We start from the raw sequence: 20,242 nt of genomic DNA, 5'->3' as shown, positions 1-20,242 counted from the left end.
CCGCGTCGCCGCTTTAATTCGCTGCTGAGAATAGCTGCCACATTTGGGGACCTGATCTCGGCTGTCTAATGATGTGTCATTTCTAACTGTCCTTGAATCCACGCTCACACTGAGCCATTGAAGTCGAGCGGTTGGCTATAGAACGCACTGATAATAAGAGGTTTCATTAAAACGGAATATATGTATGGGGTGGGAGGGAGCGGGCGAGCTGTATACCGCCTGCGTCATCATAGACAGTGCTGTATACTGTATCCTGTGCAGCAGGCTGCCTAGATAGGTAAAAACCCAGACCTGCTGCTCATCCTGAGCTTTCTGGTTCATACACTAAGCAAAAATATAAACACAACACTTTCGGTTTTGCTCCCATTTTGCATGAGCTGAACTCAAAGATCTGAAACATTTTCTACATACACAGAAGACCCATAAGGCTACATGCACACGACCGTTGTGTGTTTTGCGGTCCGAAAATCGCAGATCCGCAAAACACTGATGACGTCCGTGTGCGTTCCGCAATTTGCGGAACGGAACGGGCAGCCTTTAATATAACTACCTATTCTTGTCCGCAAAGCGCGGAGAAGAATAGGACAGGTTATATATTTTTTGCGGACCACGGAACTGAGCAACGGATGCGGACAGCACACGGATTGCTGTCCGCATCCTTTGCGGCCCCATTGAAGTGAATTGGGTCCGCCTCCGAGCCACCAAAACTGCGGCTCGGATGCGGACCAAAACAACGGCCGTGTGCATGAGGCCTCAGGCTACATGCACACGAATGTTGTTTGTTTCCGTGTCCGTTCCGTTTGTTTTTTTTTGCGGATAGAATGCGGACCCATTCATTTCAATGGGTCCGCAAAAAATGTGTACAGCACATCATGTGCTGTCTGTATCAGTATGTCCGTTCCATAGCCCCGCAAAAAAAATAGAACCTGACCTATTCTTGTCCGTTTTGGTTAATGAATCCGCAAAAAAAAGAAAATGATGGCATACAGATGTCATCCGTTTTCTTTTGTGGATCCGCAATTTGGAATAACTCCACCTGGCAGTACATATTTCTAGCCCCTTTAGGTTCCGTGGAAGGTTGGGTGACACGCCCCAGGGTGGCACCTAGACTTTCTGCTGCCTGAGGCGAAAACTGAAACGGTGCCCCTCCCTGCCCAATGCCAATTTCTTAACCTAACCCCTTCCCTTATGCCCATGGACCTTTGGCTGCCCTCCTCTTGCCCCTACCCTACACTTTCATGGGTCTAGATCAGGCATCCTCAAACTGCGGCCCTCCAGCTGTTGTAAAACTACAACTCCCACAATGCCCTGCTGTAGGCTGATACCTGTAGGCTGTTCGGGCACGCTGGGAGTTGTAGTTTTGCAACAGCTGGAGGGCCGCAGTTTGAGGATGCCTGGTCTAGATCTTGGATACGACACAGAACGGCTCTGCATATTGAATACATATATGGGGTACAGAGCAAAATGTAATCTCCAAGGGAGCCGACAAGAAATGCAAACACTTTAAAGGGTTAAGACTGAGAAAATGGAAGCAGAAGGAAACGTGCAATCACATTGATGCTATGCAGAGACACTGGTGCACAGAGCAGTTCTGTAGCATCCAAGGGCATTGGCAATAAGTGGTTAGCGGTCTATACTGTTTACACTGAGAACCTTGGATATGACACGAGATTACAGTGTATACATGTATAAAGCATAGTTGCCATGTCCAAGGGCACCGACAATAAGACAGCCTTGCACATGACACGACGCCACTCTATAAACTGCATACATCCCTATAGCGGGGATGAGCACTCCAGCTGTTCTGAAAGTACAACGACTGCTGGGAGTTGTAGTTTCACAGGTTGCTGACCCCTGACCTATACATAAAGCATTGTTGCGAGATCCAAGGGAAATGATTCTTCAAGATTCCAAGCTGGACACATTGGATAGGACACAGCACCACTCTGTGAACTATTCTGATTCTGCATGTCATGTCCAAGGGCCCAGAGAATGAAGCACTGCACGTCTCGGATGTGGCACAGCCCCACTTCACATACCGTACGGAGACGTTTTGGCGCCTCCAAGGGCTCTCACCATAAACACCCCCACACCAGACAGACAGCTTTGGATACGGCACAGAACCTCTGCTTGTACTTTATATTACTCTATGCCCGGAGCATATTCGCCATGTACAAGGGTACTGTCCATAAATGACTCCAGACTAGTCAACCAACCAGATCTGCTATAGGCACAGAAGATATTTGCCATATCAAAGGGAACTGACACCTTCTAAGGATTGAAAGAGAAAAATTGTCACCTAAAAGTTGGAGTAGGACGCCGGCAAAGTTGTCAGAAGGTGACTCCGCGGGCCTCTTTATACCGTATTATATACTATATAGATCCGTATACTGTATGATATGGTAGCGGGTTAGGAGAGGGGCACGGAATTGCGGTAATTCTCGGATTCTGTGGAATTCATTTTTAATCACAGCGTTCAGTGAGTATCTGTAATGGGAAAGTGCTCGGGGCGTTCACAAAGGACCCTCTGATCTGGAGTCGCTTTGGTGTCTCCTCTAATCAGAGAAAGTCGCACCTGGTGACAGAGCAAAGGCGCCCTCCTCGGTCTGCCATCATTATAATCAGTCAGTGCATCTGGGAATTCTCCCCCTCCCTTTAAAGGGGGCTCCCTTCGAGGGGCATTTCTTAAAGGGACCACACTGTGATATATTGGAGAATTGTATACATGGAAATTCGCATAATTATTGGGAGTATGCGCCATTAAAATGAATAGGGGGCAGGTTCCCCCGTCTTCGGGATCTGTCAGATATGTAGGTCCCTGCATTCTAGGATAGGACTCCTCTACGGAGAACCACATTGCGCACTGTTTTCCTTCTTTCAGGGGCGTTCTGGCTCTCATTGAAGAGACTTTTTTTTTCCAGGCAGTGCTTCATGGGAAAAAAATATGCTAATTAGCTCATATCAGCCAAACCAGAGACCCAGCGTGGCACATAGCATGAAAAATAGGGCATGCCCAGAGCACTTCCCCAAAACCCGTCAACAACTTCACCCAGCTGTCCCCTTTGTTAAAAGAGTTCCTGGGAAAGCAGAGTGACCACCAACATCTGGGTGGAGACAAAGCGGAGCTGTCGCTGTAAGCCCCGCCCCTTTCTTAAAGTGAAAAACGTATTATTATCTTTTTTTAATCTATCATATCTGCCTCTGACATATTGTAAAAGGGGTTAAGGCTCAACCACCCAACCAACATGGCCTCTTTTAGAGGTTGTCAATCAGATTTCCAAGGCCAAATCTTCCTGTTATGCAGCATTACATCCCCTTCTCCTGAGCCGCCATGTAAATTTAAAATTTGCTAAAAATATTTTAGATTTTTGAATTTTTTTGCGCCAATGCAATTTTTGGGAGAAAAAAAATGTCTAAGCAAGGGGCAAATCGTTGGGTTTTTGGTCAACGCTTTAGTGCTCCTTGGGTATTGTCTGTCCCTGCCCGTGGTCATCTCTGCACCTTGCTATAGGTGACCTTGGAAGAGTTAATGACTGATAGAATTTCGGATGTTTTATTGATGGAGCCAGGGAATAGAATCTGGATGAGAGCAGGAGAAGTCGCCCCCCCCCCCAATCTCCTTCTCCCTCCTGAGGATAGCAAGCAAAGAGCAGAGCTCTCCGTCTCTCCCTGACCCTTCTCGTTGGCATTTCGCTTCCTTGCTTTCTATTCCTGGCACAAACAGGCAGCCACACACTCATCCACACAAACACGGCACACGAGAGGGTAAGAGGGAGGGGGGCACGCCACCTACTCCCCAAACAAAGGCTGCCGTGCCAGCAGCATCTCCACATATCCAAGCCCCCGACCTGATGTCTCAATAGACACTGTCAATGACCCCCCCCCCCCACTCCTCGCCCCAACCTCGCACTCTCCTCCCCACTATGCTGTCTACTCTCACACCCCTCCTACTTCTGCCTCTACATTTTCAGGCTGGATGCTACAGCGGCCGTTCCTAATTACCTCCTATCCCCAGTGGTTTGTGAATAATCACCGCTGAGAAGCATTGAAGGGGTCGTCGCGGAGGAGGATGAAAAATATGATTTGTGCCATTTTTCACGTCTAAGGACATAACCTGGTCACTGTGCTGTGTTGGACGGCGAGGAGACATCTCAGGTACCTTTCCCTTATCTTCTCTGCTGTGTATTTCTATGTGTTTTGGGGTTATTTTCGCGTTATGAAAGGGGGAGGGGGTATGGAGGGGTCAGCGTTCTTCGTAGTTGACTTTCTCAACAATGCGGAGGTAGGCTTTGCGGTCAGTGGTTGGGATGGTCATGAAACAGACCTTATGACACGAAGGTATAGGGTGATACAGAGGATGACTATGGAATGTGGAGGTCCTTCTGTGGTGCTCGTGTGGTTGTGAACTGGTCCGGTAGGTGACACCTGGAAGTTCCTGCACTAGATGCCCTTTTTTATGAGCCATTCGCTTGCACCAGAGTCCATCTGTGGTTGGTGTAGAGTGCATGTTCTTCATCCTACAGTCTATCGATGGTTGGTTTAGAGTGCGTGTTGTTCATCCTACAGTCCATTGATGGTTGAAGTAGAGTGCATGTTCTTCATCCTACAGTCTATTGATGGTTCAAATACAGTGCACGTTCTTCATCCTACAGTCCATCAGTGGTTGGTGTAGAGTGCATGTTCTTCATCCTACAGTCCATCGATGGTTGGTTTAGAGTGTTTTTCATCCTACAGTCCATCGATGGTTGAAGTAGAGTGCACGTTCTTCATCCTACAGTCTATTGATGGTTCAAACACAGTGCACGTTCTTCATCCTACAGTCCATCGGTGGTTGGTGTAGAGTGCATGTTCTTCCTCCTACAGTCCATCGGTGGTTGGTGTAGAGTGCATGTTCTTCATCCTACAGTCCATCGATGGTTGCAGTAGAGTGCATGTTCATCATCCTACAGTCCTTCGATGGCTGGAGTAGAGTGCATGTTCTTTATCATACAGTCCATCAATGGTTGGAGTATAGTGAACATTTTTCACCCTATGGTCCATCAGTGATTGTAGTAGAGTGCATGTTTTTCATCCTATTGTCCATCAACGGTTGAAGTACAGTGCATATTCTTCATCCTATGATCCATTAATGGTTGGAATAGAGTGCACGTTCTTCATTCTACGTGGGTTTTCATATGCGTTGTATTGTAAACCTTTTGGCTCACTTTAGGTCAAGGGTCCTTATCAACAAGGACAGTTGCTTGGCCAATAACCCCATCTATGCTGATCCCTTTAGGGTCATCTATGTATGAGAGTCAGTTCTGAATCAGTCTCCATTTCTGTGTTGGTCATGAGTCTACCTTGACATACATATGTGCCTTTAGGGAGGGGGCACCCATTGGTATAAGAACCAAGGTGTTACATTCACTGCAGTGGTCCCTTACTTAAGGGATGAATTCAAACGTATATCACACCTTGTCCCTTGAAAGTTATAGCCTGGGAAAGGAAGGAGTTAAGATTTTTGCAAGCCATTAGCTGATGGCATCCATCATCGGTGCTCTTCCATTAACTCTTATGTGGCCGAAGATAGGCGTCGGGGAGGGGGGAGATGATGAGGAATGGACAGGGCTGCTCTGCCGCTTTTACGACTTGAGTGACAGCATTATAATAAATTGCACCTGCCTAAATCTCCCCTCATAGACAGTCCTCCCAGGGTGATGATATAGGAGCCACTTAACGTGTCACTGGGACATGACATCATTCTGGGCTCTCCAGCGCCGTCACATGACCTTCATTTTTGGCCGTAGCATTTAGAACTTTTTGCAGTCCTCCTTAATGGACTCTTAATGTATTGCCTCGCCGGATGGGGCATAGCATCAGGATCCTATTTTTTTTTTTGCTATAACTAATGCGTTTTGATGGGTCATCATGCCCCCGAAAAGCGTCACCTCCTGTTCAGTTTGGAGTCTGGACCCTTAATGTATTGTCTCACGAGTAGGACAGTATCAGGGTTTTGATGGGTCACTGTGCCCTCGAAATGCGTCACCTCCAGTTCAGCCTGGACCCTTAATGTATTGCCTCACTGGATAGGACATAGTATGATTATCCAAGGGCTAAATAACTAATTTTGATGGGTCATCATGCTCCCGAAGCGTTGTGTCTTTGTTGTTGACCTGCGTTCGTATCCGTTTTTTTTTATTTTTACTTTACATCTGATATCTTCAAATTCAACTTCATATTCCCTCTCCTCCTCCTGTGCAATATTTCGCTCTGGGTTGCTTAGGCTGCAGTCCAGAAGGGGTTAAAGCCGTGCTATCCCCCTGGTAGTGATAGAGCAGACATCCGTAGCCGTACACAGACCTTGATCCCGGGGAGATTTGCCTCTCATCTTCCCGCTGCTGACACATGAAGGGCTCGAAAGTTTCTGTAGATTGTCCAATATCAGCATTCCTCTTCAAAGTCTTGTTTCCTAGCAACTGATCGCGGTGCCAACGAGTGTTTCATTCAGAATGGACCGACGCCGGGCTGTCCAGATGATGGCACATGGGCCGTATGGGAGCGCCGGGGGCGTTTTTATGGCTCACTTAATATTGCATGCTCCCTTCTCATCCCTGCTTGGCACCAAGCTTGCCATCATAGACACTGACATTCTGTCCTTTGGGATGTACATGCTAGATACATTCTTTTTATAGATGCCCATGGTGGGATCCCATTACTACCCCACTTAAAGGGATGGTCCTGGAGCCCGGATAAATTGCAGTTACTGATCCGGCATGGTGACAAAAAAAAATATCATCCTTTTTTATTCATTTTTCTTTCTATCCTCTTACAATTTGCTTATGTGTTCATCCTGATCCTCCTGTTTCATGAATGTAACGATCGAGATGTATAACTACAGAAAGCAGTGAGGAAGAAGGGGGTTTAACTCTGCATGACAACGGCTCAGAACTATTAAAAAACATTTAAATAACAGTTAGGACTGTGCATTAATGTTCCCTGAACTACCTTTACTTGATGGTTAGCAGATTGCAGACTGGTCTAGTTCTACATTCATTTCATAATATATCTTTATTGTGCTTTCTGATACACAGATCCAAACCCTCTGCATAGACACAGAGAGAAATTGTAAATTCTGTCTGCCTGCAGCCACCACTAGAGGGAGCTCAGGGTCTTACTGCAGGCTGTCTAATACAGTCAGCTCCTAAGCTCCCTCTAGTGGTGACTACAGGTAGACAGAATATATCATTTATTTCTATGTCTATTCAAGGGGTTTGGAGTTTAAGGGATTGCTATTTTAGCATTTCCCTAATTCATTCTTCATAGAGGACACCATAAGAAAGAGAGGGCCAACTTAGCATTGGCTCATAAGCCTTTTGCTTGGACCAAGTCTGTGTGCAAAGTATTGGCGCCCCCTAGTACAGCAGAGCCGTCTGATTTCAGGTAGTAGCAATATATCTGTATCTAGAAAAATCAAAATCCCTGTCAATCGCTGACACTTCTGCATCAGGGGGTTAATGGATTTGCCCTTTAGGCCGCCCGGGGTAAAGGGCATCGGGTACAGCTGTGCGTAGTGAGCCCCATAGAGGTCCGGACTTCCCACCGGTCACCCGGTTAGATTCCAGTTGACTGATTCCTCTTCCTCATGTGTGGCTTCACAATCACACGAAGATTCATACAAGCTGTTACCTGAAAGGGGTCGTCCAGTTTAGGAAACCCATTTTCATACACCCTATTAGGGAATTCTGGGTTAATAGAGGGGAAGAGCGGTTACAAAGAGTGTCTCTCGCTCTGGAGGACCCGTCCTGTCCTGTATTACACAGACAACGTGAATGGACACCGTGTAATGCTTTATTTCCCCTGTGGTGGCGCTGCAGGGAAAAGGAACACTTACTGCCAGCTTTCTTCACAGATCACAGCTGATCGCTGAGGGAGTCCCAGCAGGAGAACACTTTGTGATCTGATTATTGTCTAGGGAACCTTCTAATAAAAAGTAGGGATTGTCCAAAGCGGAGAACCCCTTTAAAGGGTAACTCCAACTTAGTCTGAAAAGTAATATTTGAGTATGGTTACTCCCAATCTCCCAGCGCCCCTCGTTATTCTAAATCCGTTTCTTGATTGCTGGCCATTCTGGAGCCACCGTTTCCTCCTTTTTTTTTTTTTTTACTTTAAAGGTGTCGACAAAGCAGAGATGTCGCTGTAAGGCCCACCCCTTTAAGAGGAACCTTTTTTCCTTGATTCATCATATCTTTCTGTAAAGTGCTGTAAAAAGGGAGATGAAAAGACTCAAGAATCCGCCACCCTGAAATAGACGTCCGATCTGCTTTGAAGAAAGCTGGGTGACAGCCAGTGTGGCCACCGTTACAGTTTCAAATGGATGGATGGTCACTTAAAGGGGTTGTCCAGGATTTAAAAAAACATGGCTGCTTTCTTCCAAAGACAGCATGGATGGTGTCTGGTATTGCAGCTCATCCCCATTGGAGCCAGTGGGGCAGAGCTGCAGTACTGCATACAACCTGTGGACATGGGTGGTGCTGTTTTTGAGAGAAAGCAGCCATGTTTTTCTAATTCTGGACAAGCCCTTTAAGTTTCTATTAGAAGCCTTAGTGGCAACTGAAGATATATCATGGCATTGCTAAACAGATGTGACATTTTGGACCTCAGAAATACAACATGACTACCCCCTGTGGAAGCTGTCATGGTCGCCATATTGGTTGTCACTTAAAGGAACATCTGATGGGAGAGGAAGACTCAAAGGATTGATTTTATTACTAAAAAAATTTGAGATGTGAAAATCTCTTTAAGGGCAAGACCTGAATACTGTATCATGCCAGGCGGACGGGAAGACACTGTGCAGGATTCTGCCAGCACGTAAGTGTTCAGACGAGCAGAATCCTCTTCCTGACTGTGATTATCTCTGGTGGCCAAGGACATCAGCGAAATGATCCACAAATTAATTAAAAATTATTAGATCCTGATTGAGCGTCTCCTGCATCACCTCTGCAAGAAGGAAGGAGACTTCTTCCTGCCAGGCTGCGGGAAGGAAGGCTTCATCCGAGCGGGCGAGGGGCCGAAAGTACCTGAAAACGGCCGACAACATCTTGGTATATTAACACAAAAAAAAAAAGATCTAGACAAAATAAAAAACAAAATTTTTATTTTTTTCAAAAACAAAATCCGGGTACTTTCACACTAGCATTGTGAGGATCCGGCAGGCAGTTCTGGTAAGGCCTCCTGCACGCGAACGTGTGCGCTCCGTGGCCATATTCACTTCAATGGGTCCACAAATCCGCAGATGCGGAATGGTGCGGAACGGAACCCTACGGGAGCACTACAGAGTGCTTCCGTGGGGTTTTGTCCCCGTACTTCCGTTCCGCAAAAAGATACAACATGTCCTATCTTTTTGCGGGACGGCCGGATCGCAGACCCATTAAAGTGAATGGGTCCGCGATCCGCTGCGGCTGCCCCACGGACAGTGTTCGTGCATTGCGGCCCGCATTTTGCAGTACGACCATGGGGTGCACACGTTCGTGTGCAGGAGGCCTAATGGAAATGACTGCCGGACCCGGCAAACCTTATGTAAACGGATATCGATTTTTATTTTTTTTCTGGATCTGTCTCATCCGGAATAACGGATACAGTATTAAATTTTTTTCAAAGATCAAAAGCAAAACTACCTCCTCCTATATCCCAGCGCAGGCGCAGACCAGAAAACCAGATCCGGCAACGCAGCAATTTCCGGAACACTTGGTACCAGATCCGGCATTAATACATCTCTATGGAGATTAATGCCGGATCCGGCAAGTGCAGTAGTGTTCCAGGATTTTGGCCCGAGAAAAACAAAACGCAGCAAGCTGCGGTATTTTGTCTGGGCAAATACCGTACAAGGGACGGAACGGAAGACATCCTGATGCATCCTGAACGGAATGCTCTCCATTCAGAATGCATTAGGACAAAACTGATGCGTTTTTTCTGGTATTGAGTCCCTTTACCGGATTTGAATACCGGAAAAGAATAACGCTAGTGTGAAAGTACCCTAAAAAAATAAAAAAAATTAAAAGATTTGAAAAAACCCCAAAAATTAAAAAAAACTAATTCTGAAATAAAAAAAATATATATCTTTTTTTTTCCATTTTTGTCTTTTTTATGGCCTGGCGAGGACTAAAAGCTGCCAAGTTATCTTCTCTTGGACTATAAGTCCTAGGGCGACACATTAGGAGGCGTCTGGTGGATCCTCCAGCCCTCCTGGCTGCCTGCCCTGACATTATAACACCAGCGGATGCTTCTTACTGCTGTTCCGGTCATAAAGGCAGAATATTCAGCTCTGCAGAACGCACCTCCATTAATCCCCAGCCCTGCACAGAGCCGCAGATCTGCAGCAAAAAAAAAAGGCCTTGTTGTGAGGAGAAGGTCAATCCTGCAAGTTTAGAGGGGCAGGAGCAGCGGGCAGTGGGGGTCTTCAGTGGTGTCCTTGCTTTGGATGAAAGCACTGCCCGCGCTGCTGCCGACGGAGAATTACAGTAGGCAGGAGAGCAGCAGCAATAGGATACTGTCATAGTGTCATACCCACATGGGGGGGGGGCAGATTGGGGACTGGCATGTAATGAATAGTGCAGGGGCATCAGGACCAGTGCCCAGAGCGGGCATCGGGTGAGAAGGTGAATGAATGGCATCAGCCTGGATGGGTCATGTTGGCTGGTGGGGTGGCAGAGCCAGGCATAGCATTGGCACCCATGGCCTCAATCTACCAAGAACATAGGCATGCTGGCACGACCTGCTAAAAGGAGTTGTCTTTTTTTTCCGGATTGTGCCCGACTTCGGAGACGGGCGATAGGTACCATTGATTGGCTCCAGGACGTGGGTTTCGGGGTACTGAGAGGATATCATTCATTACAGTGTCCAAAGGTTTCTGAACGAGGGGGATGCTCAGGATGAACAGTGCTGTCAGTTCCCTCTGCTTGTGTGTCACTCTTAGCTTATTTATGAACCAGGGTGCTCAGGATGAATGTGGTTTTAGATCTTCTTCAACCTGTGTGTGTCACTGACAGAGTATTCATGAATCAGGTTGCCCAGGATGAGCATGGTGTTTAATCTACCACTACCTGTGCAAATGTAACTGAAAAGCTGTTCATGAATCAGGAGGCCCTGGGTGAAAGTTCTGTTGCTCTGCTCTACCTGTGTGAACTAGAAAGCGCAGGATGAACGCTGTGTTTATCTCCTCCGCCTGTGTAAATGTCACTGGCAGGCTATTCATGAATCAAGAGGCTCAGTATGAAAGTTCTATTTCTCTGTTCTACCTGTGTGTTACTTACAGTCTGTCCATGAATCAGGAAGCCCAGGATGAACATGGCTTTAATGGCTACCTGTTTAAATGTCACTGACAGCTTATTTGTGAATCAGGAGGCTCAGGATGAACAGTCCTATTGATCTGCTCTACCTTTGTGTCATGGAGAGGCCCAGGGTTCACATGGTTTTTATCTCCTCCTGGCTCTGCAAGTGTCACTAGCTTTATGAATCCTTTGGGAGAAGACTATAGCGCTCTTCAAGGTTCATCAATAGAATTCCAGAACTACAGTAAAGACTGACACCCGCAGAGACTTTGCAGTGGATGAAAGGTGGCGCTGTGATTGCTGCCATTACTAGTGGTTGCCCAGTGTCGGTCACCCGTGCTGCAGATACACATAAGTCGGAGGCTGATATTTCTGGGTCATTTGTTTGATTTTCGGAGGAAATGCGGAGATTACGTCAATAATGGATTGTCCGGTAATAAATCAGGCGATTATACACCGGTGACCTTTCTTCTCTGGCATTTGTATAATGGTGCGGCTCGTGCGAGCTTCATATTTTATCCGTACCTCATACGTGATCTGTCAGGAGTGCGCTCCATAATGTCACGGACTCCACAACTTGCACCCCTGTATGGGGGCGTTCACCGCACTCAGGGCGTCCCGGGGCGGGCACATGTGCCACTGACCATTATACTGACCGGCCCACTGATGAGCTTCTAATGGTACCGCCTGGTGGTGCGTCACTGCATAAGGAACTCATTCTCCCATTCAGGAGCCTGGGAAAGCTGGGTGACTGCCTAAATACCTGTCAGTGCTGCCCTTAATACATTTTGGCTATATAGTTTGGCACCCAGCTTTCCCAGGAAAAGATGTAACCCGAACCCACTGACAAATCTGCCTAGTTAGGTGGCAATATATCTCAAATTGGCCATTCAGGACCCCAAAATCTATCATGGAGGCCAGTACTCTGGGAAGGCTGGGTGAACTCTATTAGAGCTGTAATGGCGGCCACATTGGTTGTCACTCAGGACTCTAAGAAAGCTGTAATGGCGGCCACATTGGTTGTCACTCAGGACTCTAAGAAAGCTGTAATGGCGGCCACATTGGTTGTCACTCAGGACTCTAAGAAAGCTGTAATGGCGGCCATATTGGTTGTCACTCAAAAATCTAGGAGAGCTGTAATGGCGGCCATATTGGTTGTCACTCAGGACTCTAAGAAAGCTATAATGGCGGCCACATTGGTTGTCACTTAGGACTCTAAGAAAGCTGTAATGGCGGCCACATTGGTTGTCACTCAGGACTCTAAGAAAGCTGTAATGGCGGCCACATTGGTTGTCACTCAGGACTCTAAGAAAGCTGTAATGGCGGCCATATTGGTTGTCACTCAAAAATCTAGGAGAGCTGTAATGGCGGCCATATTGGTTGTCACTCAAAAATCTAGGAGAGCTGTAATGGCGGCCATATTGGTTGTCACTCAGGACTCTAAGAAAGCTGTAATGGCGGCCACATTGGTTGTCACTTAGGACTCTAAGAAAGCTGTAATGGAGGCCATGTTGGTTGTCAGTCAGGACTGTATGTAAGTTATAATGGTGACCATATTGGTTGTCACTCAGGGCTCTAGGAATGCAGTAATGGCGGCCATATTAGTTGTCATCCAGCTTTGCCAGACAAAGATATACATTTTTGACAACTTTCTGGGATTTTACAGTTGCTGTAGTGACTCAGTCCTGCTGTGAAGCCGCAGCGTCTCGGAGTTCAAGGTTTCTTCCATTTATGTCCTGTTCTCAAGGTTAAAACGACCCAAATGGCGTCCCGGCCCTGACAACGAGCCTGGAGAAATGTATTATTCATGGAGCTGCTGTCATCACAGAGGAATGTAACGTTACATAATGGGGCGGATTAAAGAAGGTGCCGGGTTTTATGTCTGCCTGACATACATTCGTGCATGGCTGACAGCTATTTCTCCTGACACCCCCCACTCATACACATGCACGCTCAGCTCGGCCGAGCCTGCATGTGTTCTCAATGCGTTTGGCCAGCTTTAGGTCATTGGTGGACCATCCTCAGCTTCTTCTGGAACTGGTCTACTTCTGCAGCACCAGGAAGCCTCGTGATCTGCTGAGACTTGTAGTTCCACCAATGACTGATGTCTACACCACTCGTCACTTGCATTGAAGGCGTTTTCCAGGATTTTACACGGGATGACGTTGGATATCCTCAGGATAGGCCATCACTATCTGATCAGCTGATCGTGAGGGTGCGGGGTGTCAGACCCCACCAGATCAGATAGCGATGACCTATCCTCAGGGTAGGCTATCACTTGTAAAATCCCAAACAACCCCTTTAAGGCCATGTGACCTGAGTGACACCTCAGCCTGAGTGTTTTTTTTGTTTTTTTTTACCAAGGCCCTTCTGACCATTGGTAAAGACAGCTCTGGGCCCCCAGGTCCACTGGTTCTGCTGGGATGTGTAGTTCCACAGGAAGCCGTAGACTTTCATTTTCTGCATTATGATCCCTGGATTACTGGCCAAGAACGGGGAGGGGGAGAATCTAGAAACCATTAGATGACGGATTAGGCGGGTACCGGGTTCTTAAAAGGATTGTGTCTGAATCCTCTATTGATCAGGCTGATGAGGGCAGGTGGACGGGGGAGGGAAGCGGAGGACGCCTGGGTCAGGACTCATTATCCCACCCAGAGGACAGAGAAACAAGTTCAAAGCATCGCCTTGCTTAGCTGCACTGTCACGTCTCTGATGAATATCTCGCTGGGAAGGTGCTCGAGCAAACTTCATTTTCATGGCGCTGTGTCATTAGAGCGCAGAACTGCAGCAGTCCTTTAATTATGTGAAGTGTAGCAGTGAATAACACGGATATATATGTTCAAGTGTGATCGCCATCCCTATGTATATGCAGCATTTTGGTCATGTTGCCAGTAAATGCCTTGGACGAGGCTGCAATTTTTGGGCCCGGTGGAGAACAGTGAAAATATTTCCCATCCCCCACTGACTGATGTCTAAAGAGCACTTGTCAGCAGGGTCTAGCCAATTAAGCCAGGCATTCCACCTGTAAGGGTTCTTCCTGCTGATTAAAATGATACCTGTCTTGTGAAAATCGGTTCTGGCGTTCCTGAGAAGAAAAGACGTTTATTCCTTATGCAATGAGGAATGCAGTGTGTGAAGGGGCGGAGCCTAGACACTCCATGCGCCTCAGGTTTACAGCTCTGACCACGCCCCTTCAGGTTACTGAAGCTCTAACTTGCAACTAGAATAAAAGTCATTTTTCTTGGGAACTCTGCAACCAATTTTCACAAGACTGGTATTATTTTAATCAGGAGGATCACCCCTATCAGGCAATATACCTGGTTTGATAGGGTTTCTCCTGCTGACAGGTGCCCTTTAAAGAGAATCTGGCACCTATTTTATGCTGCCCTCTTGTTTTTGGGAGCTTTTGACAATTTATGGAGGTTGGGAGTAAAATGAGGACCCCATAGACAATCTAACCATTGGTCAGAAGCGTTTGTACAGTGAAAGGCACAGGAGACAATGTAACTGATATGGCAGTTGGTTGTATGATGGCGGCATTGAAGACAATGCAAGCGATGTAGATAGATGTTGTAGTACACAGTGTGACGGGTGGTAATGGAGGATGGCTGTACAGTAAGAGCAGCAGTGAATGCTACTGTTAGGCTACGTTTACACTACAGAATTTTCACGCAGATTTTGTCTCATGTCCCACGTGCAATCTGCATGCCGTGCATGAAAATGGGGTTTCACATGATAGAAAAATTTCCGCTCCAATTCCCTTTTTTTTTTTGTGTGCCATTTTACATACTTTGGACAGAAAATGCAAGGATTAGGTCAGCCTCAGATTTTTGCAGCCCGAAAATCAACCATGAAATATCACTACACATTTTTACCCAGATGTTTAGGACAGTTGCGCAGCATAATTATGACCGCATGTGTGAACCTAGCCCAAGGGGCGTTGATACAAGCAGACTATGGCTCTTGGTTACAGAGCATGTGACAAGGGTTGGCGTGAGGTTGGTTGTACAATTGTGGAGCAGATGGGTGCGGGGGATGATTGTACAATGAGGGACCGTCTGACAGTGTTCACTATGGAGGTTGATCCTACAGGTAGACCGTAGTAGGCGTTGTCGGTGTAGCTTTTAATGATGGAGTGCGTTACCACAGAACGGTTGTATAATTTGGGCAGTAAACAATGTAACGGTTGAGAGAACAGCTGACAACGTTACCGTGGATCCTGTCAGCGGATTATACAGCGAGTTGTCAGAGGTTAGTCATGGCGGCCGTTCTGTAGGCAGTCTATTATGTGGGGGCGTACCAGGGAGGACTGGGGAGAAAACGGAATACTTGCTTATGGCAGCTGGCTACATGATCAGGGGCCAAGGTAGTCCACCCGTTAACGAGGCGGCTGTCTAATGAGGGAGACAATGGCGCTGTTGATTACAGAGGGTATAATGAGGAGTAGTGGAGCCAGAGGGTGGCCATATAGTGAATGACTGGCAGACAATGTAACAATTGGATGCTCAAGTGTCTGTATTAGTCCATATAGATGATACATTGTAACAAGGTGGGGGGGCAGTTCGTTAAAAAAAATTGTAACTTCAGGTTCCATTTACTTCAAGTGGGCAACGTTTTACATCTTATTCTTTGTCTATGTGCTGAATAGACCTGTAGCGCCAGGTTCCATAGGCAGCGGGCCTTTGTGTGCGGCGGCGGCGGCGCAGTAGAAGGAGAGGTATTCAGTCGTCCGCCTGTGAATGGGTTAAGAGGTATAATGCTGTAAAATATTCCAGTTTACAGCCCTTAATTAGCTAACATCACCTCTGGCACTGGGATAAGATGAATTAGGAGATTGTGAGCGATGGCGGCGGTGGCGGCGGAGCGCATCTCTCTTCGCCTAGCACCTGAAAGAGGAGCAGCACACGAGGTGTTGGGGCTGAGGAATATTAGCAACGCCGCATGTTGGATGAAATATATCAGGGCCTTGACAGCAGCGCAGCTGAGACGGGAGAGCGAGACGTGATTGACACCCGGGGCACAAAGAGAACAATGATTCCGAGGTAGAAAGGTGATGTTAGGAGCGGCGGTACTGCGCCGGCGGAGGAGCAGCCTTCAGATCTCGGAGGTGTGCTAGAAGAAAGATGGGGTCACCACCAGGGGAAGGTCATGATGAATGGAGGGTAGTGGTGGAAAGGAAGCAGGAGCTTGTTAAAACGCTGTGGAGAGACTCAGGGGGAGCACTCGATGGTAGGAGTCTTATCTCTGGCCGGCTCCAGGAGTATGTGTGCCCCTAGGGCAGCAGAGTCACGCTGAGCCCCCTTCTTGGGCACACAAGGCCTATACCAAGGTATCTCCTGCTTGTAGTCAGATCGGTCCATTGGGGGGGTCTGATGGCCGATGTACGGTTTATGGACCGGGGACAATAGAGGCATAGATCACCCATCTGTCTCAGAGCTGATTTTTTTTGGCGTCACGTGCTCACAGGGCATATTGCGCGCAGATTTTCATGCAGAAAATACATTGCACAATACCGTACCAGCTAAGTGGATGAGATTTTCAAAACTGACATTTTTCAGAAGATTTTCAGTGCAAATCTGCATGTAAAACGAGTGGATTCAGGGCATAAAAGCAGCAAAATAGGCACAAAGAATGCACACAGAAAATCAGCATAAACAAATAAGATACAACACGTTTCGGGCCTCCCTAGAAGTGGCCCCTTTATTAGGCAAATGCATTTGTGAAGCTGGACAATTAGTGGTGGCGCACAGGTCATCATTGCACCGAATTACATAACCCCAAGCCGCATGCGTGATGATGTCAGTTCATCAGGCATCACACAGATGTAGCAAAGCTGAGTTTGCTGTTTTCTGCAAACCCACATAGAGCTGGGCTGCATGACAAACTCAGCTCTACCTCATCTACATGACGAATACAAAGTCGTCGCTCTTTGGGGCCCACGACTAGGGCCCAAGAAGGCCCCCCTGGCTGCTCGCACACATGAGCCCATAAAGGCTCTTATCTTTCAGTTTCTATGGTGAGGACGGGTAAAGGCGATGAGGTTTTTGTGTACAAGGTCATTACAAGGGGGGGGGGGATTAATCGTGTAAAACATGCCGCCATCACGCCTTTGTGTTTTATGTGTGGGACATGCACAGCCCTGAAGGTGACAAGGTGACAAGCGGCAACACCGCAAGCTGCCAAAAACAGCCCCATCCCCATCCATCCTCATCAAAAACGGATCTGCGTCCTGTCACCATATGTCTCTGAACGTGCATCAGGGGATCTGAAGTTGGAGACTGGGGGAGAGGAATTCATAGGAGAGGCGGAGATGTGGAAGGAAACGGATTAAGGGGTTAAATCATGATTCTTTTCTCACAACCTATCACGGACCACAGAAACAATGGCGTCAATTACATAAAACAACAAAATTAAAAAAATATATGTTTTTTTTTCCTTTTCTAACATGCGTTGTATAGCTCTACCATAGATCGTAATTTCCTTAATGGTTTAGTTTCAGTTTAAAAAAAAAATTCACTTCAGAAATCAAATTTTCTATTGTTTTAGTCACAAATCCCAACGACAAAACTGACTAAGGGCCTGTTCACATCTCGTGTTTGCTGTACGTCAGGCGAATACGTTTAGACATACAGTAAAAAAAAAAATCTGTACAGAAACATATGGAATTTTGTCGTTATTAGAGATGAGCGAACTTCTGTTTTAAGTTCGGCGTCTAAAGTTCGGGTTAGGAATAGCGGAGAATCCCGATCTGGAACCGGATATGGATTCCGACTTCCGTTGTGGTCCGTGGTAGCGGAATCAATAATCGGCCATTATTGATTCCGCTACCACGGACCACAACGGAAGTCGGAATCCATATCCGGTTCCAGATCGGGATTCTCCGCTATTCCTAACCCGAACTTTAGACGCCGAACTTAAAACAGAAGTTCGCTCATCTCTAGTCGTTATCTATCCTTTTTTTTAAACGTATTTTCAGTTTTAGAAATGAAAGCTGAGCTCTGATTGGTTGCTAAGGGCAGCTAGGTTTGATAGGTCAAGCCCTCCTTAGGGATCTAAAAGAAAAGCTCTTTGCTGCCCATAGCAACCAATCACAGCGCTGCTTTCATTTCCTATTCCGCTCTTGAAAAATTAAAGCTGATCTCTGATTGGTTGCTGTGGGCAACAAAGACCGTTTTTCTTTTACCCTGGGTTCACACCAGAGCGTTCCTACGCGCTGTAAAACGCTCAACAAGGAGAAACCAATGATTCCCTATGGGAATGGTTCACACCTGGGCGTTTTACAGCGCGTACGATCGCGCTGTAAAACGCCCTACGCTCAAAAAAGTACATGAGCTTCTTTGGGGCGTTTTGTCGCGCGTTCCCGTACATAGACATTCGGGAACGCGCGACAATGGGCGTTCGCTTGTCTCTGTATGCGCGATTGCAAACGCCGGTACAATCGCGCATACAGAGCGCTCCTTTCAGAACGCTCAGGTGTGAACCCAGGGTTAGACAGTTTGCATAAATCTGCATGTTGTTAGAACGGAGGACGCAATTCATTGATAAATATGACGATTCATTTGGTGACTATTGGCTTTGGGATGCTTATTGGCATTTGTGTCCGTCCTTTTGCCATGCTGATTGGCTCTCTTGGGGTAGTTTCCAACCTCTTGGACAAGGTGACGGACAATGTCCATGTTGCCTAAAGGATTTAAGTGTATCACCAATATAGTCCTGGATGGCGTCTCCAACCAGTTATGCAAATATCGTTGTCACTCAGCTCTCTCAGATACAAAATCGGTGAAGCGCGTGTTTCAAGCCTCATTTATAAAATTCTATGGGGGGTATTTATGAAAACTTGTGCTAGGAAAAACCGGCTTAGTTGCCCATAGCAACCAATCAGATCGATTCTTTCATATTCCAAAAGAACTTTGAAAAATTAAACATGGAATCTTATTGGTTTTTAAGGGCCAATTAAGCCAGCTTTTCCTTAGCAACAGATTTGATAAATGGCATCAGGAACCAATCAGATTGCAGCTTTCGCCTTGCCAGTGCAGGTTAGAAAACTGAAAGCTAGCATCTGATTGGTTGCTATATGACAGGCCCGTTGCCACACAGTGGAATAGCACACAAAATGGCCGCTTGATATGGGTCCAAGTGACATTCTGTTTTTGGCCTCCAAAATGGAGGATTTTGCTTTGATCTCTTAAAATTGATATCAGTAGATTATTTCAGGTAGTGGATATCTGCTAAGCTACGGCGTCTTGTTACGCCAAGCCAAAACGTTAGAAAGCTCGCCTCCAAATTGTGCAGGAGCGGGGTCTACGATGAATAGGTGTATGCAAATTAACCCCATTCGCCTGGAAATGTTACATTGCCCTAATCACGGGCAGCTCGCTGTCCACGGGTGTGTCCGGCTGGGCAGCCATACTGAGTTCATTCCTCCAATCAGAATCCACCAGAAGGTGCTACATTTAGCGGACTAGCTTCTTGTAGCGCTCCTGTCATTCATTATAGAGAGTTCCTTTTGTGAGACTGCCACTCCCAGCATGCTCTGCAGCTCTCAAAATACTGAGAGTTGTAGTTTTGCAACAGCTGGAGATCTACGGGTGAGTGGCACCTGCCCTTATGAATAATCTTTCAGCCATACTGCCTGGTAAGCGAGGAGAGAATATCTGACAGGTGTTGCTTAGCACCAGCGACCTCGCTGTGTGGGTGACAACACTAGACCTTCGTGCTGCCAGGTGGTGGCTAGTATGCAGCACTGGACGGAAAGGGGCTGAACTGCAGTACTACATACAAGCTGTAGACAGGCCTGGTGCTGTTTTTTCAAAGAAAGCAGCCATTTTTTTTTTATTCTACACAACCCCTTTAAATGAACATTGTAATAATTAATATATATTGGAACATTTGACCCGTTTTTGTGTTTCTCCTGCTGAACTGTGAAAAAGTGGTTC

The 20,242-nt window shown here is 46.8% G+C and overlaps 1 protein-coding gene across 2 annotated transcripts in view; it reads left to right on the top strand.

Moving 5' to 3' along the window:
* RAI1 (retinoic acid induced 1) overlaps positions 1 to 20,242 on the top strand; it is a 112,491-nt gene that overhangs the window by 44,341 nt on the left and 47,908 nt on the right. The window contains exon 2 of one of the 2 annotated variants that reach the window (XM_044303336.1): positions 3,972 to 4,155. The exons of the other annotated variant lie outside the window; for it this stretch is intronic. The gene's annotated coding sequence lies outside the window, so the exon portion shown is untranslated. The remainder of the gene's footprint in view (positions 1 to 3,971; positions 4,156 to 20,242) is intronic. 2 annotated transcript variants of the gene reach the window in all.

This window comes from Bufo gargarizans, chromosome 8, assembly GCF_014858855.1.
Source record: "Bufo gargarizans isolate SCDJY-AF-19 chromosome 8, ASM1485885v1, whole genome shotgun sequence".
In the NCBI taxonomy this organism is placed as follows: Eukaryota; Metazoa; Chordata; class Amphibia; order Anura; family Bufonidae; genus Bufo; species Bufo gargarizans.
This window is presented reverse-complemented; position numbering and strand designations above follow the sequence as displayed.